The sequence below is a fragment of the Saccopteryx leptura genome, chromosome 7 (genome assembly GCF_036850995.1).
Source record: "Saccopteryx leptura isolate mSacLep1 chromosome 7, mSacLep1_pri_phased_curated, whole genome shotgun sequence".
Taxonomy (NCBI): domain Eukaryota; kingdom Metazoa; phylum Chordata; class Mammalia; order Chiroptera; family Emballonuridae; genus Saccopteryx; species Saccopteryx leptura.
This window is the reverse complement of record NC_089509.1, coordinates 4,133,449-4,157,407: the sequence shown is the minus strand read 5'-3', so window position 1 is coordinate 4,157,407 and position 23,959 is coordinate 4,133,449. Positions and strand designations below refer to the sequence as shown.

At 38.4% G+C, this 23,959-nt stretch overlaps 1 protein-coding gene across 3 annotated transcripts in view; it reads right to left on the bottom strand.

The window, feature by feature from the left end:
- Nucleotides 1-23,959, bottom strand: part of CNTNAP5 (contactin associated protein family member 5) — an 855,485-nt gene that overhangs the window by 340,547 nt on the left and 490,979 nt on the right. The window lies entirely within an intron of this gene.

Below are 23,959 nucleotides of genomic sequence, written 5' to 3'. Positions count from 1 at the left end.
ACCTGCTCATTTAACATGCAAGGAAATTCTATCATTTTTTATTATTATTAATTTTAATGGAGTGACATAGATCAATCAGGGTACATATGTTCAGAGAAAACATCTTCAGGTTATTTTGACATTTGATTATGTTGCATACCCATCACCCAAAGTCAAATTGTCTTCCGTCACCTTCTATCTGGTTTTCTTTGTGCCCCTCCCCCTCTACCCTCCCCCCCCCCCAACCCCACATTCTTATCCATGTCTCTGGGTCTCATTTTTATGTCCCACCTATGTATGGATTCATATACTTCTTAGTTTTTTCTGATTTGCTTATTTTACTTCATATAATGTTATTATTTTTAAAAGTTGTCAATACCACTCTTCTAATGAGGCATTTATGACTTCTATTGAAAACAGTATAATTATTCTAAAAAATATTTTCCCCAAACACATTAAAAACTCTATGAAACATTCATATAATTTGACCCAACAATTATACTTAATAACTCTATGTTAAGGATATATTTAAAAATATGGAAAGTATGCATGCTAATTGTCATTATTCACAATGATATGATGAATCAAGATAAGTGTTCAAGATTAGAACATTTCTCAGGAAAGTTGTAGCACCTAAAATAAATGCATTATCATCAAGCTACTTCAGATGATATTAGCAAATGAGATTGTAATGGACTAGGACTCGATTAAGCAGTAATTTAAGATGTAAGGCACAGCCACAGCAAAATAAGACAAATAACTTTATATTGCAAAAATAACAGAAAAATGAATGTCAAGTGTCCCTTGGTCTAATGAGAGTTAAGGCAATATTCATTTTTTTTCTTTTTCTGAAGTTCTGGAATTTAGTGTCACATATACATGAGTTTGAATCCCAGCTCAACCATTTGCTACATGGTGCCTTTGGGTAATTGTCTTTGCCTTTTACATACATGAATTAAAATATTGACACTGAAGGCCCTGTTACTGCTAAGAGATAATCTGGCAAGAGCTCACTATTTGTGATGAATAAAATTAAAAGTAAAAGCAATAATAAATACTGAAATCTTGGAGACCATATTTTCAGGGGAAAAAATAGAATCCCATGAATTTAAAAGGGGAGAGGATGTGAGCAGCACAGTTACAAAATCGGTCTAACACAATAAGAGCATTTACTGTGGAACCACTGAGAGTGTGATTACCTTAAGTGTCCTACAGAGGTAGAAAACCGTCCAGCAATAATTGTTTCAAAGCCCAGAAACTAATCTCTGCATATGTTCAGATGCATTGTTAGAAATTTCTGCTTAGCACAGCATTCAATTGTGCTTATATTTGGGAAGAGCTTATTTGGTAACTCCTTGCTATCCAACTATGGCTTAAAGCAGTGGTTTTCAGTCATTTTACACTAGTGAAAATAGAATTATTTCAGAGACTGCTAAGGCAGAAATCACCCTGAGCACAAGCAATTTAGACTAAAATCATTGGGTCTATAATCTTCATACAACATCAGGGTAGTTAACTCCTTTGCAGACCAGCATGAAATTTCTGGCAGACTGGCACTGGTCCCTGATCCAGTGGTCAAAAAACACTGGCTTACAGAACAGAAAAAAATAAAACCTAGTAATTTTGCTGTGGAACATGTTCACAAAAACCAACCAACAAATAAACTAAGATGCAGTCCCTTTCCTACTCTAAATGTGACCCTTCTTCTTGGTTTTTACTCTGAGCCCGTGGTCTTGGTGGAAAGGAAATGAAAGAACCTTGTCACTCAGATCACAGTCCTGCCATCCCCTAATCTTGTGCTGTGGGACATTTCATAAACTTGAAGCATCCGTGTCCTCAGATACAAATATCCCAGGGCCTTTGCCTCTGGGTATGCCCTGATCCAGAGCCTTGGACCCAGCTTGCCAATGCCCACCCGTCCCAAACTTTTTTACCTTTTTATTCCATGTCTCCCTGCTCCTAAATATTGCTTCTCTTGCAGTTTATTTTTCTCCATAGTTTCTCCTCTGAAGCTATTGAGTTTTTACATGACCTCTCTGTACCCTGCTCAATTCATCCTAGCTCACTTCTTTACTCCAACACACACACACATACACACACACACAAGCACTCCATGATTGGCAAATAATGTTATTACTGGTACTCTTCATCCCCCAACCAAAGGTAACTGCTTTAGAGAGAGAGAGAGAGAGACAGACAGACAGAGGACACTGAGGTGCAGAGGTGCAGCTTCAGGAGGAAAGAGCAATGGAGAGAATCCTGGCAGTACTTGTGTGGTTGGTTCCTTTTGTTCTCAAGATCTGGTGGCACCTCTGACTCTCTGAGAGCTGGCTGTTTAAGCTATATTAGATTTTGTGAGATAAGCCTTGTCCTTTCCAGGACAACCCGCATTTCACACAGGTGGGCCATATGCAAGTTCTTTCATCTAACAGTACCTTAACATTTTTAGAAAACAGCTTTTTAAATTAATTTGAGAGAGAGAGAAAGACAGAGACAGGAACATTTATTGTTCCTGAATGTGCCCTGAATGAGGATCAAACTGGCAACTTCTGTGCTTCAGGATGACACACTAACCAACTTAGCCATCTAGCCAGGGCCAGAATCTTAACATTTTATAAATCAGCATTTTACAAACACCAAAAGAAATAAAGACACATTCTTCTTATAACCAATACTTTAATAAGCCTCACACAGACTTTGTACTGAACTGTTAATAAACTCAGTTTACCAATGAAAATATAGTCTAGAAAGTCATTCCTTTATAATCACTCAAAAAAATGTTTTATTCTAGTAGGGAAAGAATACTTAGTTATAGGAAAACCTAATATCCCTAGAATGACCAAAAAAAAAAAAAATGACTGCTTATAGGGCTGCCTGAGAATTGGTTCATTCTATAATTAGAAGAACTCATCTTTAAAAGAGACACTCAAAATGAAAGACACATAACCCCAATTTCCTTATTTAAAAAGAACAAGTTTGGCCCTGGCCGATAGGCTCAGAGGATAGTGTCAGGCCTGGTATATGGATGTCCCTTGGTTTGATTCCTGGTCAGGGCACATAAGAGAAGTGACCATCTGCTTACTCACCCCCCCCCCATCACCCCTTCTCTTCCTCTTTCCCTCCTGCAACCAGTGGCTTGATTGGTTCGAGTGTCAGCATCAGCCCCGGGCACTGAGGATAGTTCAGTTGGTCTGAGTGCATCAGCCTCAGGCACTAAAAATAGCTTGGCTGATTTAAGCATCTGCCGGAAATGGGTGTTGCTGGATGGATCCTGGTCAGGGTGCATGCAGGAGTCTGTTTCACTATCTCTCTTCCTCTCACTTAAAAAAAAAAAAAGACAAGATTATGGGTATAATTTTCATATATTTAAGCAGTTCATTTTAATTGGAGTTGTCTTTTTCTTTCTACGTGGTATAAATTGAGAACTCAAGATATTGTTCCAGAAAGAGAATAGTGGAGAGCTACCAAAGTGATAATCATCCAATAATTGTGAGGACAGTCACAGTCTTACCTGCAGGGTGCTTAATTCAAACTGCTTGGAGACAATTACTTTGGGAACCTGTCTTCTACAATCTTAAAAATATTTCATATATCACTGGTTCTGAGTGGGTGCACCATTTTTGGTGTGGAATGTTTCACAAAGAAAGCCTTCAGCATGAACACAACAGTTTTCTTCACACTTTTCTTCAGGAGAACAAACAAGCTAAGAAAGTATGTGTGTCAGCAAAGACTCGAAGGGTGGGACAGACACATTGGAAGCTGTCACCTCTTTGTAGAAGTAAAATGTGCAATTCTAAAGGGAGATGAAAGAAAGCTTGAAGCAAAGGCAGAGAGATGTTAAGAATGGAAGGAGAAAAAAATATATATAATGGAGGCAATAGTTATATATACATTTTAAATAAGAATTCATTGTTTTCTCCCAAATCAGCATTCTTACAAAAGAGAAGGACCATTACTAGAAGGATCTGTGGACAATCCAGGTCCAGGATGCAGAGGGAAGAAAAGCCGTCAGTCACAGTGGTCCACGGACCTCATTAGTTGCTTATGCCAGCCTGCACAGTGATGTGGTTCTGGCTTCACCATAGTGTTTGGGAGGTGATAGGTTATTCATGAGGAAATGAGACAAAATGTTTCTCTTTAAAGAGTAATGCACAACAAGGCAGACAGCAAAGAGGCTCTTCCAAGAAGAAAAACTATTTCACAAGTTGAGAGGAGATGGAGCCACTCGGGAAGACTGAAAGCAAACACTTCTAATAATTTAAACCCGGAATGAGTCCAGTTTCAAGCATCCTGGCATTGGCTCTGGGAGAACAAAAGGACACCTGGAATGTCCCTAGAAAAGACCAGAGTGAGCCTTGGCCATTGGGCTCAGTGGTAGAGCATTGGCCTGGACTGTGGATATCCTGGGTTCAATTTCCGGTCAGGACACACAGGAGAAGTGCCCGTCTGCTTCTCCACCCCTATTCCTCTCACTTATCTCTCTCTCTTCCCCTTCTGCAGCATGGCTCAATTGAAGCACGTAGGCCCTGGATCTGAAGATGGCTCCATGGCCTCTGCCTCAGGCACTAAGAAGAGTTTAGTTGCTGAGCAACAAAGTAATGACCCAGATGGCAAGAGCATTGCCTCCTAGTGGGCTTGCTGGGTGGATTCCAATTTGGGTTCATGTGAAAGTCTGTCTCTGCTTCCCCATCTCTCACTGAATAAAAACAATAAAAAGGTAGGTGCTCAGTAAACAGCTGTTGGTAGAATGAATGAACAATGGATGGGAACATTTCTGGGGTATAACGGCTACCTGAAGCTGCCTTCTTTCAGCAAAACCTTTATGGTGAAACACAGTCCACCTGGTCATCACTTGTTTACTATTTCCTACCTGCTGCTGAACAGCACAATAAAAGCTGAGTGCTGGAGACAAAATATCTTTATTTTTTTGTTTCTTTAATTCGTGAAGTAATAGTGAGACAAGTGAAAAAGACCTTTGTGTAGCCACAGGTGAAGATTAATGTAAAGAGGAGAGAGAAAAGCAGGTAGAGAGGTAGGTAAAATGAACACCATCAATGAGATCTTCCTTAGTAGCTTTTAAAGGTGTGAGCAAATGACACAATTCCTATTGAGATGACTGTGGCAGTTGGGGCTATATTACTGGGCACTATTAACTTTATCTTCTTAGTACTTATAAAGGTAGTTGTCTTCAAATAGGTCAGAAGCAGAACACTTTTGAATGATGCAACTTAGAGCTCCTTTGAGGAAATAGCTAAGAGTCCTGTTCTGATAAGTCTGTGTACAATTTTGGATAGATACTAATGAGTTAAAGTGTCTGGGAGATTCAAATTACCAATCTAGGTCACATTGGTTCTTCTGTGTGTGTGACACCTTTAACAGATAATCAAATATATGTTGACCTTTGTGACTATCTTAATAATGTTGAACTAAGCATTCGTTTCCTGGTTAGTATCTAACAAAATTTCACCCCCATGAGGCCATCTAGATTTGGCTTTTTAAAAGACATTCCCATAGCCAAGAGCTTGAAATGAATTTTGACATGTGCTCATAATCACATCAGAGATGGTATTTTAAAGATATTATTTCCCTTATCGTATCAATGAAGAATATAAGATAAAAGAATGGTAAACAACTTGTACAAATATAAAGTCACAGAGCCAGGAATGTGAACCATGCCACCTGTTACTAAGCCTGGATTCCCAAGCACTGTGCTGTCCTTTAACACATGCCAGATGGTCTATCTCCTTAAAAGCAAACTTTAATTAAGCATCGTAGAACATAGCTTCTTTCAAGGATGGGGGAAAGAGACTTCAGGTAGCTGCCCACTGATTCCAGAAATTTCTTAACAAATTTAGAGCTCTCAGTTTAGATCTTAAATATAATTTTGGTGGGAAAAAATATCTCAATGCAATAACAAGTAGATTAATTTGGAATTAATCAAACCACACTGGAAAATAAACTATATATTTGTTATATAAGTAGCACAACATTATATGATATAATTCATTATATAAATTATTTACAGTGGTGAACAGAGGCATTTTCAATCCTTCATTACTCATTTGTGAATGCCTTAAAGTAAATAGCTAAGACGATAGTCCCTCTCCTTACTCTGTTTTCATTTTTATGTTACATTTTTATTTTTTCAGATGACAGAGATTTCTTTTTTTTCTACATTTCATAAGCCTGAGTTAATGTAATTGCTTCTAGACTCTTCCTTCTTTTGGTGGAAGGTCCTAATAAAATTATTATTGCTCGTAAGACAAAGCCATTTAACCTATTCAGAGATTGATGGCATCTTATTTAAAATAAACTTAATGTATAATTCTATAAATATAAAAATACACAGAAGCCCATTAAGGAAATGGAAAGTGCATTGAGGATCCATATTTGGTTTCTGGATGCAGGGATGTTACGGAGCCTTGACTGAGCAACTACACATAGAGGCCAAAGTGCTCCACAAGGCTCCCCAACAAGAGCCATGCCTGTGTCTCCATCTCTTTCTGTCCTAAATGTCTTCTTTAGGCATGCATGTTTAATTCCAGAAATTTCTGAATTCAGTATCAAAAGTTTAAGATAATCAATTTGTTAGTATTAATATTTCTGGGTGAAGAAGGGATATATATGGTACTGAAGAAGAAAAATGGTCCCAAAGCTGATCTCAGACACAAGCACCCATATTATGTAACTTGTACATTTCTGAGAAGAAATTAGCATTCTTGTCTTTGAGTAAATGATTAAGGATATTTATAATAAACTTTAATGGAATTAAGACCAATGTCAGGTGTTTATCAACCTTAAGAGGAACCTTATTTAGGAATTTAAACAGTCTTGCTTCAAGACAAGGATTCTAATAATCATAAATTGACTTATTTACTCTTTATTTTAACAATGAATCTCTAATTCTTGTTTCTTCTTAAAAACTTATATATTACTCAGCAATAAAAGATAATGAATCTTACCATTTGTGCCAATATGATTGTACCTATCAGTTATTATACCAAGTGAAGTAAGTCAGACAGAGAAAGAGAAATATCATCTGACTTCCCTTTGAAAAGTGGAATTTGAAAAGCATTAAGAAAATGGACCCTGGCTGGTTGGCTCAGCGGTAGAACATTGGCCTGGTGTGTGGGGGACCCGGGTTCGATTCCCAGCCAGGGCACATAGGAGAAGCGCCCATTTGCTTCTCCACCCCCCCTCCTCCTTCCTCTCTGTCTCTCTCTTCCCCTCCCGCAGCCAAGGCTCCATTGGAGCAAAAATGGCCCGGGCGCTGGGGATGGCTCCTTGGCCTCTGCCCCAGGCGCTAGAGTGGCTCTGGTCGTGGCGGAGCGACGCCCCAGAGGGGCAGAGCATCGCCCCCTGGTGGGCAGAGCTTCGCCCCTGGTGGGCGTGCCGGGTGGATCCCGGTCCGGCGCATGTGGGAGTCTGTCTGACTGTCTCTCCCCGTTTCCAGCTTCAGAGAAAAAAAAAAAAAATTAAAAAAAAAAAAAAAAGAAAATGGAAAGTGCATTGAGGATCCATATTTTGTTTCTGAATGCAGGGATGTTATGGAGCCTTGACTGAGCAACTACACATAATATTGCTTCACTTATATGTGGAATTTGAAAAAAAACAAAACAAAAAAGACAGAAACAGACTCATATGTACAGAGAAGAAACTGATGGTTGCAGAATAGTGGGGGGTGGGTGATGGTGAAAAACATTAAGGGGAGTAAGAAGTACAAACTTTCAGTTATAAAATAAATAAGTAATGAGATATAACATACAGCAAAGGAAATACAGTCAGTAATACACAGGGGCACAGGTTACTAGAGTTATTGTGTGATCACATTATAAGGTATATGATTATTATGATACTATGTTGCACATCTGAAACTAACATGATATTGTCTACAACTATATATATTTTTATTTTAATTAGAAAATATAATTTAAAGGGTGAGATTGATCAATAAGAGTACTAGGTTTTAGGTAATCAATTATACTTAAAAAAAAAAAGAGGGAATGTCCAAGACAGGGTCTTTGAATTGGACTGAGAAAGGTCTTTTCTCTTATAGCAAGATTGTAATAAAACTTGAAGAAAAAAATTCAATAGTTTTTTGGTATTTGGCATTTTTAAGAATTTTTTTGAAAGTATAAAATAACTAATTTAGAACTAAAAATCTTCTGTTGTAGAATGTTTCTAATAAATTATGTTTAGTAATATTAAATGCTCATTTTCTGAATACATAAATTTTATAAATATTTGTGGCATTCTTTTTTAATGTAATAAATTGAACTACTTCAAAAGTAAATAAAACATATAAATGTAATTTAAAACATTTTAAAGCATTTAAATAACTAAATCCACAAATGGGATTAAGCACTATTCAAAGTCTTTTAGACCTGATGACTAATATTTGACAGCCTTATAGATAGATTACAATAGATAGGCTGAATGAAATTAAAATTAGCCTGACTGGTGGTGCAGTGAATAAAGCGTCAACCTGGAACCTGAGGTCGCCGGCAAAACCCTGGGCTTGCCCGGTCAAGGCACATATGGGAGTTGATGCTTCCTGCTCCTCCCCTCTTCTCTCTCTCTTTCTCCTCTCTAAACAAATAAATAAAATATTTTAAAAAATAAAGTAAAATTAAGAAGTGTCTTTAAAAAGCAAAATTTTGAATTTGTAATTTTTAAAAATTTAGTATTATTCTTTGGAGCTAAACCTTGCAATCCATCTCACCTGAATATAAAAGTCATTCTTTGTGGACACTCCATTTTAGTCAGCATCTGTTTTGGCATGGGTTTCAGGTCCTTTTTTTTTTCCTCTTTTTGAAAGAGGCAGGGAGAGAGAGACAGGCTCATGGAGCTGCTCCTGTATGTGCCCTGACTGGGGAATCAAACCTGCAACCTCTGTGCTCCAGGACGACACTCCAACTGACAAAGCCATCTGGTCAGGGCTTAATTTCTATTTCTTTTTTTTTCCAGAGAGACAAAGAGAGAAAGGGAGAGAGCATGGAGGTGGGAGGGAAGCATTCAATTATTGTTCCACTCAGTCGTGCACTCATTGGCTGCTTCCTGTGTGTGCACTGACTGGAGATCAAACCCACAACCTTGTTGTTTCTGAACGACACTCTTAACTGATAAGCTAACCTGCCAGGACTGGGTTTCAGATCTTAAATCGCACTCCCCCCCCTGGGGGGGGGTGCACCATGCTCTTCCACCAGTCTTTGCAAGGCCTCAGAGCTGCACCCTGGGTGTGACTTCCATTTATTGAGTCTAAAACACAGAATGTTGTCACCAGCTCCCCTGCATCTGTTTGTCCCTCTGTCACCTTGGTGGGTACTTTTCAGTGAAAGTAACAAATTTTAGGTTTAATCTGTTAGTTAAATTCTCCTCCAAAATGTCCTAAACTTTACACAAAATTTGAGTAACTCTTGTTTATTCAAATCTAACCAACCTTGATTTTTATTTCTCTTAATTTGTAGGTATTAAGGAAAATGTATTACCTCCTTTTATTAGCATTATTTTTTAAAATACAGAATGTCTGGCTTTTTTTTTAACATTTTCTGAGGATTTCCTCTTGTTTTACACATTATTCCAATAGCTTTTTCCATTGCTTCCTTGTTATGTTTTTTTTGTTGTTCATGTTACATGTGAGGGCCATTGCCGTGGACACAGTGGGTGGCATATCCACAACTTAAAATTATGTATCTGCTTTAACCTAGAAATTTTATTTCCTATAACAATGTCCCAGAAATTATTTTTCATATATAAAGATAAATATAAGATTGTTATCATTATTAATAGTTTATGATTATTAACAGTTTTAAAAAAATTAATACAGTCCATCATTTTGAAAATAGTTAACAAATGATGGTGAATTCACACTGCAGGATGTTACGGAGCAATTAAAATTAATATACACATCTATTTGTGAGGGTATTGGAAAATTCTTTATGGATAATATACTATTAAGGCCAAAAGCACTTTGCAGAGTTATCTGTACTTTTTTTTTTTTTTTTTTTTTTTTTTGTATTTTTCTGAAGCTAGAAACCGGGAGAGACAGTCAGACAGACTCCCGCATGCGCCCGACCGGGATCCACCCGGCACGCCAACCAGGGGGCGACACTCTGCCCCTCCGGGCGTTGCTCTGTTGCGACCAGAGCCACTCTAGCGCCTGGGGCAGAGGCCAAGGAGCCATCCCCAGCGCCCGGGCCATCCCTGCTCCAATGGAGCCTTGGCTGTGGGAGGGGAAGAGAGAGACAGAGAGGAAGGAGAGGGGGAGGGGTGGAGAAGCAGATGGGCGCTTCTCCTGTGTGCCCTGGCCGGGAATCGAACCCAGGACTTCTGCATGCCAGGCCGACGCTCTACCACTGAGCCAACCGGCCAGGGCCGAGTTATGTGTACTTTTTGCTGTTAGTGTCCTTGTTGTTACACAGAGAATAAATTCTGTTAAGATATAGACCAAATCAGCAACCTGTTAATAGAGGTTAACTATGGAAATAAAAGTCCCATCTCCATCTCTATATATTTGTGGGTCAGTAATGGTTTTTACAATGAAACTGGAAGCAACTACGTACATGGGCTTATATTCATAATCTATCTTGCTACTAAACAATAAAGAGGAGGAACTCAGTCCACTTAGGAAATGGTCTCAAATGAGAGACAGTCATGCTGTCTCAAGAAATATCCTTAGCGCAGGGCCCAGGTCAGCTGGACAAGAAGGGAAGAGGCCCAAGAGAAGGAGTCTTGCTTGACACATAAAGCTACTGAGGTGCAGGTAGCTTCCTGGTCACCAGCTGGAGCAAAGCATACATTCAACCTAAGTCTAAATGACCACCCTCTACCTCCCTTATTAAACTCTGGGAATAAAACTCAATGGGGGTGGGTGGCACTGGCCAGTTGGCTCAGTGGTAGAGTGTCAGCCCAGCGTGTGGATGTCCTAGTTTCAATTCCCGGTCAGGGCACATAGGAGAGGAGACAATCTGCTTCTCCACCCTTTGCCTTCTCACTTCTCTCTCTCTCTCTGTCTCTCTTCACCTCCTGCAGCCATGGCTCCATTGGAGTGAGTTGGCTCCATGCACTGAGGACGGTTATGGCCTCCGCCTCAGGTGCTAAGAAGAGTTTGGTTGTTGAATGATGCAATACCCCAGATGGGCAGAGCATCACCCCCTAAGTGGGCTTGCCAGGTGGATCCCGGTCTCTGCCTCCCCTCTTCTCACTGAATAATAATAAAAAAACCTCAATGGGTGGTGTCTTCCCTCTTTGGAACTAAGCCCATCTGGTAATACACTCCTAACGACCACCATTCATCTTGGTTTTCTATCCAGTCATGAAAATTGTAAAGGTCAGTTGTGAAAATTAAAAGGAAAATGTATTTTAGTTTAAAAAAAAGCACAATGGATAACTGTGTGTGCCTGAATGTCTGTCTTTCTAGTGGTTATTTAGACATATGCACATTTAGACTTATGTATACCCCTCAAAATCCCCAACTTGATTTTATCTAGAGGAAATCATCTGTTAAAACTTAAATTAGCTCCAAAGAATACTCAGTGTGTTCACATGAACATCTGTAGAAATATTTTTTCTCAATATTAAATTTCTCTCTTCTCTCATTCCCATAACAGATTGAAATAAATAGGATATCTATTGATAAGCCTTTGAAACTCCCAAATGTTCAGATAAACGGTTATCTATAAATGAGTCTGAATATGTTCCAAATTTCAATTACACCTCTCTTATAAAAAGTTACTTTCTTTATTGAGAATCTTTCTCCTTTTTTTATGCATTTGAAGATCAGTTTCAATTTCTATATTCTTTCCTTAGAGACAAAACAACAAAACATTTCAACAGCCTTCAAAATGCAAACTGAATACTGTAAACCTTTTAAAGAAGTCCATACATTAAAAATCAGTTAGGTTGCATTCCTTTGTCTACTTTAATTAGCAGCTGACTGCATTGATCTTGTTTTGGTCAGATAGCCTTTGCATTCTAACAATTACTGTAATCCTATTTTACCCCACAGTTGGATTGTCATTGTAATTGAAATTTGTTGTAATTACAGCAGATGCAGACACTAAAGAATTAAGTGAATAAAAAGAAAAGTATTAGATGTTCAGTTTTGGCGATTTCCAGGGTCTAGTTCACAGCAAGGAGTCAATTGTCAACTGTTGCTGAGAAGGACCCCAGATAATAGACAAAGCAATGGTGGTCAAATAAGTGTGTGTTGCACACCACTGATCCCAGTGTAACTGCTGGGTTCCCGACAGGCCTGGGCACCCCAGTGTGCCTCTGCCTATGCAGCTCTGGTGGCTGATGAACAGGAAAATGGAAAGGTTTTCTCTACTCTTCTGCAGACCTAGATTTTATGATCTAGAGATGCTCAGTTCTCTTCAAAGGCCATGTCTTCCAAGAAGAGCATGTTTTGAATCACAAAAAACTTCTCAGTGTTCTCTATTCCAATACTCTAAGCATGAGAAGCAACCTGAGGTCAAGAATCCAATAACAAACCATAGCTACCTGGTTACTTAAAAATCAAAGGTACATATTGTCTTTTTCCAAATAATAAAACACTATTTAAAAAGAAATCCAGAAGGAAGAGAACTCTATTATTTTGACTAAATAAGGGTCAAATTTCTCTAATCAATCCATTTGTCTTCATGGCCCAGAAATGCTTCCTAGGAACAAAAACACACAACACCATGTACTGAGGGGCTTTGTTCTTTTTTGTTTGTTTGTTTGTTTGTTTTTTACAGAGACAGAGAGTCAGAGAGAAGGATAGAGAGACAGGAACGGAGAGAGATGAGAAGCATCAATCATTAGTTTTTTATTGCGACACCTTAGTTGTTCATTGATTGCTCTCATATGTGCCTTGGCTGTGGGCCTTCAGCAGATCGAGAAACCCCTTGCCCAAGCCAGCGACCTTGGGTCCAAGCTGGTGAGCTTTTGCTCAAACCAGATGAGCCTGCGCTCAAGCTGGTGACCTCAGGGACTCGAACCTGGGTCCTCCGTATCCCAGTCCGACGCTTTACCCACTGCGCCACCACCTAGTCAGGCGAGGGGCTTTGGTTTTTATGAAAGAAAAAATCTAGTCTTATTTTTTCACTTTACATTAGTAAAGTAAAAGGTTTTACGTGCCTTGAAATAGGATGGTTTTGTTAAACATTATACAGATGGTATCTTAATGGCTATGTCAAGGCTAACTAGGAAATGCAGACAGTAGAGCTCTCCAGATTATCAGAATGATATTGTTTTTTTATCTTTTTTTGTTTTGTTTTGTTTTTAGAGAGACAGAAAAGGGGAGTAAAAGACAGAGAGAGAAGGAAGACAGGGAAACATGCATTTATTGTTCCATTTAGCTGTGCACTCATTGATCGCTTCCCGTGTGCGCCCTGACTGGGGATCAAGCCGGCAACCTTGTTATTTTGGTATGATACTGTAACTAACTAAGCAACTGGCCAGGGCTAGAATGATCTTATTATTAAAGTTTAGGACTCCATTCACATCCCACTATAAATAAGAACACTCTCATTGTCTGATTTAGTGCTTCTTAAGTTTTGGCTAAAATGTAGACTCTGATACAATAAGTCTGGGTTAGAGCCTGAGGTTCTGGGTTTATAATAAGCTCCCAGAAATGCCAGTGCTGTTGGTCCTCACACTGCAGAGAACACCCTACGGAAATGGTTAATTGGGGTTAAAAACTGCAGAGGTAGAACCTGGCCAGTTGTCTGAGTGGATAGAGCATCAGCCTGGCATGTGGATGTTCTGGGTTCGAATCCCAGTCAGGATACACAGGAGAAGAGACCATCTGCTTCTCTTCCCCTCCCTCTCCCCCTTCTCTCCCTCTTCCCCTCCAGCAGCCAGTGGCTTGATTGGTTCAAGTGTCAGCCCAGGGTGCTGAGGATAGCTTGACTGATTTGAGCATGGGCCCCAGACATGGGTTGCTGGGTGAATCCGGTAGGGACACATGCAGGAGTCTGTCTCACTATCTCCCCTCTTCTCTTAAAATAAACAAGCAAATAAACAAAAAACAACTATACAGCACCCTCCCTTTATTTGGTTTCTAATTGTTTTTAAATTAACATATTATAGTTTTCCAGTATCCATATGCAATGCAGTAGCAATATGTTAGTTTTGTACTGAAGTTTAACTCTGAAATACTGATGTAAAACCTATCATTTCTTCCCTCTGTATTCATGGAAACAAGAATATACAAATGCAATTGATGGGAGTTTATTTCATTCTGATAGAGGGACTTCAGAGATAAAGTGTTACCTTTAGTTACAGCCTCGTCAGGTGGTGGTGCAGTGGATAGATAATCAGACTGGGACACAGAGGACCCAGGTTGGAGACCCTGAGGTTGCCGGCTAGAGTACGGGCTCATCTGGCTTGAGCGTGAGCTCACCAGCTTGAGTGTGGGGTTGCTGGCTTGGGCGTGGGATCATAGACATGACCCCATGGTCGTTGGCTTGAGCCCATGGTGGCTGACTTGAAGCCCAAGGTTTCTGGCTTGAGCAAGGGGTCACTGGCTCTGCTGGAGCCCCCCAGTCAAGGTACATATGAGAAAGCAATCAATGAACAACCAACGAGCTGCTACAAAAAATTGATGCTTCTCATCTCACTCCTTTTCTGTCTGCCTGTCCCTATCTATCTGTCTCTGTGTCATACACACATAAAAAAAAGTGTTATAAAAAAAGTGTTATCTTTAGTTACAATAAATGACTTATGCAAGTAAAAAGCTTTGTTTCTGGAGCTGGGATACATGGATGGGCCAAGGTGACTTCACAAAGGTTGCAAGCAACCCACTTTTTTTTAATTGATTTTAATTTGTTGTGTTTACATAATTACAAGTGTACCCCCGAATATATCTCCCTCCCACCCCCCTTGTTCTCCTTGATACCCCCTTTGCCTGCTCTCTCCACCGCCTCCCCCCTTTTCTTCCATAATTTGCTATCCTGCCCTCTATCTCTCTGTGTTGTTTATATACTTTCACTAATGTCTCTTCTTTCTTTGATCCCCTCCTCTCTTCCTCTTTCCCTCTGGACTCTTTGATCCCTCCTCTGTCTCAATTCCTTTCCTCAGTTCACATTGTTCATTGAATTCCTAAAATGAGTGATGTCATATGATATTTTTCTTTCTCTGCCTGGCTTATTTCACTTAGCATGATAGTTTCCAGGTCCATCCATCTTGTCACAAAAGGTAAGATTTTCTTCTTTTTCATGGCCACGTAGTATTCCATTCTATATATGTACCACATTTTTTTATTCACTCTACTGATGGACACTTGGTCTGTTTCCAGATCTTGGCTATTGTAAACAATGCTGCAATAAACATGGGGATGCATTTCTTATTTTAAACTGGTGATTTGTTATTCTTAGGCTACATTCCTAGAAGTGGGATGGCTGAGTCAAAAGGCAGTTTGATTTTTAATTTTTTGAGGAATCTCCATATTGTTTTCCACAGTGGTTGGACCAGTCTGCATTTCCACCAGCAGTGCAGGAAGGTTCCCTTTTCTCCACATCCTCTCCAGCACTTATTCTGTGTTGTTTTGTTAATGAGAGTCATTCTGACAGGTGTGAGGTGATATCTCATTGTGGTTTTAATTTGCATTTCTCTAATGATTAGTGATGTTGAGCATTTTTTCATATACCTATTGGCCATCTGTATGTCCTCTTTGGAGAAGTGTCTATTCAGTTCTTTTGCCCATTTTTTTTTTTTTTGCCCAATTTTTGATTGGATTGTTTATCTTCCTGCTGTTGAGTTTTACATGTTCTTTGTAGATTTTGTTTATTAACCCCTAATAGGACATGTTGGCAAATATCTTCTCCCATTATGTGGGTTGCCTTCTTATTTTCTTCTTTTGTCTTTTGCTGTGCAAAAGCTTTTTAGTTTGATATAGTTCCATTTGTTCATCCTGTCCTTTATTTCACTTGCCTATGGAGATAAATCAGCAAATATATTGTTGCGAGAGATGTCAGAGAGCTTACTGTCTATATTTTCTTCCAAGATGATCATGGTTTCATGACTTATGTTCAAGTCTTTTATCCATTTTGAGTTTATTTTTGTGAATGGTGTAAGTTGATGGTCTAGTTTCATTTTTTTGCATGTATTTGTCCAATTTTCTCAGCACCATTTTTTAAAGAGACTATCTTTACTCCACTGTATGCTCTTACCTCCTTTGTTGAATATCTGTTGACCATAAAGGTGTGTGTTTATTTCTGGGTTCTCTGTTCTGTTCCATTGATCTGTGTGCCTGTTTTTATGCCAGTACCAAGCTGTTTTCAGTACAATGGCCTTTAGTATAACTTGATATCAGGAAGTGTGATACCTCCCACTTTATTTTTCTTTTTCAAGAATGTCGAGGCTATTCGTGTTCTCTTTTAGGTTCCGTATAATTTTGGGGGATATTTGTTCTATATCTTTGAAGTATGACATTGGTAATTTAATAGGAATTGTATTGAATTTATATATTGCTTTGGGTAGTATAGACATTTTAATGATATTTACTTTTCCTATCCATGAACAGTGTATATGCTTCCACTAATTTGTATCTTCCTTGATTTCTTTTATCAATGTTTTATAGTTTTCTGAGAATAGGTTTTTAACCTCCTTGGTTAAATTTACTCCTAGGTACTTTGATTTTTTGGTTGTAATAGTGAAGGGGATTGTTTCCTTAATTTCTCTGACAGTTCATTGTTGGTATATATAAATGCCACTGATTTCTGAATATTGATTTATAACCTGCCACCTTGATTTTACAATCATGTTGATTGATTTGCTGAATTCATTTGTCATTCCCAGTCATTTTTTGACTGAGACTTTAGGTTTTTTATGTACGGATTCAAGTCATCAGCAAATAATGAAAGTTTTACTTCTTTTCCAATTTGGATGCCTTTTATTTCTTCTTCTTGTCTGATTGCTGTAGCTAGTATTACCAGAACTATGTTGATTAAGAGTAGTGAAAGGGGGCACCCCTGCCTTATTCCTATTGTTAAGGGAATTGCTTTTAATTTTTCCCCATTGAGTATGATGCTGGCTATGGGTTTGTCATAGATGGCCTTTATCATGTTGAGGTATGTTCCCTGTATTACCACTTTGCTGAGAGTTTTGATCATAAATGGGTGCTGGATTTTATAGAAAGTTTTTTCTGCATTTATTGATATAATCGTAGTTTTTATCCTTCTTTTTGTTTATGTCATGAATCATGTTGATTGATTTGTAAATATTGTACCAGCCTTGCTTCCCTAGAATAAATTCCACTGGATTATGATGTTTGATTATTTTTCATGTATTGCTGGATCTAATTTGCTAATATTTTGTTGAGAATTTTAGTATCTAAGTTCATCAGGGATATTGACCTATAGTTTTCTTTGTAGAGTCTTTACCTGGTTTTGGAATGAGGATAATGATTTTGCTTCATAAAAGGAGTTTGGAAGTTTTCCATCCTCTTGAATTTTTTGAAATAGTTTGAGAAGGATAGGAGTTAGTTCTTCTTTGAATATTTGGTAAAATTCACCTGTGAAGCCATCAGGCCCAGGACTTTTATTTGTTGGGAGTTTTTTGACAACTGTTTCAATCTCTTTTGGTGTAATTATCTATTTAGGTTTTCTGATTCTTCCATATTGATTCTTGAATGATTATATTTTTCAAGGAACTTATCCATTTTATTGAGGTTGTCCCATTTTAGGGCATACAGTTCTTTACAATATATATATATTTTTTTACAATCTTTTGAATTTCTGTTTTAGCAGTCATTACTTCTTTTCTCTCATTTCTAATTTTATTTATTTGAGCTCTCTCTCATTTTTTCTTGGTGAGTCTGGCTAAAGGTTTATCAATTTTATTTATCTTTTCAAAGAACCAACTATTGCTTTCATTGATCTTCTGTATTGTTATTTTTCTGTTTTGGGGTTATTGTTTGTTTGTTTGTTTTTGCCTCTATGTCATTTATTTCCATCCTGGTCTTTATTATTTCCTTTCTTCTACTTCCTCTAGGCTTTACTTGCTGTTCTTTTTCTAGTTCTTTTACATGCAGGGTTAAGTTGTTTATTTGAGCTTTTTCTTGCCTCTTAAGGTATGCCTGTAATGCTATGAACTCTCTCAGGACTGTTTTTGTTGTATCCCATAAATTTTGAGTTGTAGGTTTATTTTCATTTGTTTTAAGAAATTTTTTTTATTTCTTCTTTGATCTCATTGTTAACCCATTCATTATTTAATAGCATGCTATTTAGTTTCCAAGTGTTTGAATGTTTTTCAGTTTTTCTTTTGTAGTTAATTTCTAGTTTCATGCCATTGTGGTCAGAGAAGATGCTTGATATGATTTCAATGTTCTTAAATTTATTAAGACTTGTTTTGTGTCCTAACATGTGGTCTATCCTATAAAATGTACCATGAGCACTTGGAAAGAATATATATTCTGCTGCTTTGGGGTGAAATGTTCTAAAGATATCTATTAAATCCAGTTGATCTAGTGTGTCATTTAAGGCTGTTGTTTCTTTGTTTATTTTCTGTCTGGAGGCTTTATCCATTGATGTTAGTGGGGTATTAAAATTCCCTAATCTTATAGTATTGCTGTTGATCTTGCCTTTTTTTCCATCAACATCTGTTTTATATATTTAGATGCTCATATATTAAGCATATATATAATATATATATATATATATTATATATAATAGTTATATCTTCCTGTTGTAATGCTCCTTTTATCATTACGTAGTGACCTTCTTTATCTATTACTATAGCCTTTGTTTTAAAGTTTATTTTGTCAGATATTAGTATTGTTATCCCAGCTATTTTTTTTCTTTCTATTTGCATGAATTATTTTTTCCATCCCTTTACTCTCAGTCTATGTGTATCTTTTATTTTGAGGTGGGTCTCTTCTACACAGCATAAGTATGGGTCCTATTTTCTTATCCACACAGCTATCCTATGTTTTTTGATTGGAGCATTTAATCCATTTACATTTAAGGTTATTATTGATATGTAGTTGTTTATTGCCATTTTATTCTTTAGATTTATAATCTTCTTTTTAGCGATTTTTTTTTATCTTTTGCTTTCACTACAGCAAGTGTCTTAACATTTTCTGCAGTACTAGTTTGGTTGTAATAAACTCCTTAATTAATTAATTAATTTATTTTTGTCTGGGAAGCTTTTTATTTCTCCTTCAATTTTAAACAATAGCCTTACTGGATAAAAAAATCTTTGTTGTAGGCTCTTGTTTTGCATCATTTTAAATATTTCTTGCCATTCTTTCTGGCCTCAAGTGTTTCTGTTGAAAAGTCAAATGTCCTCTTTATGTGGGCTCCTCTATAGGTAATTGACTTCCTTTGTCTTGCTGCTTTTATTTTTTTTATTTTTATTTTTTTTATAGAGACAGAGAGAGAGTTAGAGAGAGAGATACATAGGGACAGACAGACAGGAACGGAGAGAGATGAGAAGCATCAATCATTAGTTTTTCGTTGCACATTGCAACACCTTAGTTGTTCATTGATTGCTTTCTCATATATGCCTTGACCACAGGCCTTCAGCAGACCGAGTAACCCCTTGCTTGATCCAGCGACCTTGGGTCCAAGCTGGTGAGCTTTTGCTCAAACTTGATGAGCCCACGCTCAAGCTGGCAACCTTGTGGTCTCGAACCTGGGTCCTTCCGCATCCCAGTCCAATGCTCTATCCACTGTGCCACCGCCTGTTCAGGCTGCTTTGTTCCTTTTAGTATTTTTTTTATCTCTTAACTGGCATTTTAATTATGATGTGTCTTGATGTAGACCCTATTGAGTTTCTTTTAATCGGGACTCTCTGTGCTTGAACTTTTGTGACATTTTTCTTCATCAATTTAGAAAAGTTTTCAGCTATGATTTCTTCAAACAGGTACTCTATCTTTTGTTCTTTCTCTTCTCCTTCAGGAAACCCTATGATGCAGAGGTTATTTTTCTTCATATTGTCACAGAGTTCTCTTATAGTTCCCTTAGACTTTTTAGCTTCTTTTCTTTTTCTGCTATGTTTCTGTTTTTATTTATCTTGTCCTCTAATTTACTGATTCGATCCTCTGCTTCATCCAACCTGCTATTGATTCCTTCTAGTGTAGTCTTTATTTCTAATATTATAATTGACATTTATGATTGATTTTTTATGATTTTAGTGTCCTTTTTGATGCTTGCAATTTTTTTTATTTAGGTGCTCATTAAGTCCATCCATTATAGCTTTGATTCTTAAGCATCCTAATAATCATTATTTTAAATTCTGCATCCAGTAATTTTATTACTACCATCTCATTCAGTTCTTTTTCTGGGGATTTTTTTTGTTGATTCATATGGCATACATTCCTCTGTCTTCCCATTCTTTCTGTGTGTGTGGTTTGAAAGCTTGTTAGAGTTGCAGGTCTGAGGTTGATTTATGGAATGTGACTTCTTTTCCAGGACTTTATTCCTCACCCTTGCTGATTGCTTGAATTTTAATTCTCCTTAAATAGTGGAGCTGCTTAAAAGTCTTAATTTTCCTGCTGTTTGCAGTTTGTTGCAGGAAGTTTTTATGTTTGCTAATCCCAGCAGGAAGCTTCTTTGTTTATTGATCCCAGCATGGGCCTTCTGTTTTTAGCAGGGAGGAAGTGGGCATATCTTGTTTTATTTTATTTTTACTTTTTTGGCCCTAGTTGAAACTGTATCCAGGAATGCTGTGAGTGTGATCTCTGAGAATCTGAAGGTGTGGTCTTCCCAGTGCCTCTCTGGGGGCAGTGTACTTTCTCAGTATCAAGGTGGAGGTGTAACTCAGGTCTCCCTGGAAACCTGAGTCACTGCCCCTCCTCTTTACTTCCTTTTTTCTGAACAACCTTTCATGCTGATTGGAGCTGGAGAGTGCCTTGGAGGTGAGTCAACTGGTTCAACACTAGGCTTGTGCAAGGTGGAGGGAGCAACCCCTCCCCCAGCTACGGCAGCCTTGGTACTGAAGAATGACTCAGCTCAGCTCAGGTCAGCTCAGGTTTTCTTCTCCCTATCACCATTTGTGTCCCCGTATCTCGATCTCTCCACTCTCCCCATGCAAGACTAGTTCTCTTAACCCACCTCACCCCCAGAACCCCAGGCAAGTAGCTGTGAGCATTATTTCTTGTTCTGGTCCTTTAAAGCTGCACTTTCTTTTGCCAGCCACTTCTCACAGACAGAACTCTCACTCTTCTCCCCACTCAATGCTGCCAGGCTGTCCGCTTCAGTCCCTGGGTTCCTAGGCTGGGGCTCCGGTCCTGGGACTGAGGACCCCACCTCTCAGGGTCTCTCTCCTTGAAATGAGAGCCCTTCTGGACCCTCAGCCTTAGCCTCCCCTCATTCCTGGGGCAGGGGGCCCCCCATTGCCCCCTGCACTCCCTACCAGGATCTATGTGGATTCTTCTGTATTCCTTGGTTTTCAAGTCTTGTTATTTTAGTCCAAAGTTGGTTTGTGATGATGATTGTTCTTAAATTAATTTGTAATCCAGTTTGATCATGGGAGCTGGCAGTCTGTGCACCTACTGCTGCCATCTTGGAATCTGAAACCCACTTTTGTGCCCCAGGTTTGAGAGATGTGCTAATAACCAAGATGATATTTAAGCCCCAGTACTCCAGGGAAGAAGTGTCATTGGCAAGGGCTAGATAAAGAATTACTGGTCAACAGATTAAAAAAATGCTGGAAAAATCTCTAGACTGAAATTTTTTTAGTTAATTAACTTTCTTAAATTCTATTCCCCTTACTTACTTTGTTTTTCCCTTTATAAACAAGGTTGGCTTGAGATGAGATGTAAAGGTGGCCTTAGGGTACAAAACCCATCAATTTTTCAGAGATCTGGTCATCTGATTAAAGCACCCATAAAGATTAAATCCTCATCTCTACTTATTTGGCTGAAGTAGTAACAGGTAGCACAAATGCTGAAGTTTCTGATTCTGACACTGCATTAGCCAGATGTCATCAAATCTTCTCAGGCCCCGACTGGCAGAGTAGCTTAGCAGAGGGCACTGCTATACTTAAACCCACTTAAATCTACTTAAACCCTGCCAAGCTTGCCTCATGCCCTTTCTACTACGTAATAATGAAACAAGGAAAGGTAACTGGGTAAATGTGACATCTACATAATTCCATGTTAGAGAAAGTATCAGCACTGACAATGAATTTGTCTGGTTTTCTTAGGTATAAGGAATGCACACAATTCACAAATTTTAAATTGAAAAGTTACACCTATTTTTTTAACAGTTCTGAATAAATCTCATTAAAATACCTGCTATTGCAAGACAAAGCATTGAAAACTTTTACAAGTTGGCAGGTACATATCCTTGTGAATGAGGGTTTTCTAAATATTTAACAAATAAGAAGGATATGCAAACAACACTGATGTCGAAGTTAACATATGTCTGCAATCTGCGGCTCCTGGGTCAATACATTTCATTGTTCATATACCAAGTTTAGAAGTATTTAGTTTGATTTTCCAGTATCACTTTTATCTGGTATGGGTAGTCCTATGATTTTATTTAGTAAAATAAAAATGTTTTATTGTATAAAAACCTACTCATATAATACAAGCCAAGGACACAAGTTATGGTTGGGTTTATCATTTTCCCTCCAGGTTTTATTATCCAGACTCCTTGCAAAGTTTTATCTACTGGGAAGATGAGTAGGGGCACTGTCATGGCCTCCCGGTCTCACAAATAGTGTGAACAGACATGACACCGGCCGAGTCTGGATTACCCAGTATGCTGGTTCCTTTGGGCATATTTGCAAGGTTCTTTGTTTTTCACTTTCAAGGTCATGCAGTACAATTAAACTTGAGCTGGTATTTGAGAACCAGAAAATTAAGAACTGAACCTGAGGCTCTCATTTCTGAGCATTGAGACTCTGCTGTGACAGAATGAGGTCTGGGCTGGTGTCATCCCCTTGTGCCCTAATTGAGGAAGACTGTGGGTTCTGTCACAGAGGTGACAGTATGCCTTCATGTAACCCACACTACAGACTAGAAAGACCAAAATTTAACTCTCAGTTTTGTCACTTTCCAGCTTATATGACATCTGAAATTAATTATGCCTCTCTGAGCTTTTATTTTCCTTTTAATACAAAAATCAGGATAATCTCCAGATTATTTTGGGAATCAAATAAAGTCTTATGGAACATGAATATGTGTAAACTTCTATTACTGTTTCCATCTATACTTTCAGGTGGTTTGTGACAGACACAGACTGTGGTTTTTTTTCTTCCTTTTTTTGGAACAGACATGTCTTTCCCATTTTGGGGGGAAAGAGATATATTCTGCAAGTGCTGAGCTCAGTTTGCTCATCAGCCTGAATGTGCAGATCTGGCATTGCCAGTCTCTGCTGCTCACCTCAGGAGCTGCTGAGGAAGATCACACCTCATTTTTACTTATTTAAGTTCCAAGTCCTGTTCACTTGAGCAGCAACCTGGATTCCTGGAGGAAACAGAGCAGCCATACCTCTATTTTAGTTAAGATCTGGCACCTGGAGGCTGGGATCTGAGGCGTGAGAGGTGTGGCAGCAGAGATGGGAACCAAATTCAGTAGCCAGGCAGTGCCTCATGACAGAACTGCTGAAGGCCGTGATCTGTTGTTAAAAATACTGACGTCAGCCAGTCAACAACTTCATTGGCCCTTGACTTTGCATCTGTTCTAGGAATAGATTCTGAATCTGATTTGAATAAATGTGTTAAATGACCCTTGCCTGTGAACACTGTGTAGAACACAAACCTAAAATTACTCAATTCTGCCTTACATCATTATATATTTTTTCTTTCAACTTGTTTACATTAGTTTTATTATTATTTAACTTAAAAGTAAGAAAAATGAGGTTTACCAAGTTTTATATTCATGAAAACGTTAGTTGGAAATGTTAAAAATTTAAGTCATCTTGTGTTACGGAGGAGGACACATGGGCTGACAGAATGCAAATAAGAGCTCACAACCCTAACCCTCAGGGAGAACAGGGCCCTTGGAAAAAGCTGTCCTGGGCTCTGGACCACAACAGGGGGCTCACTC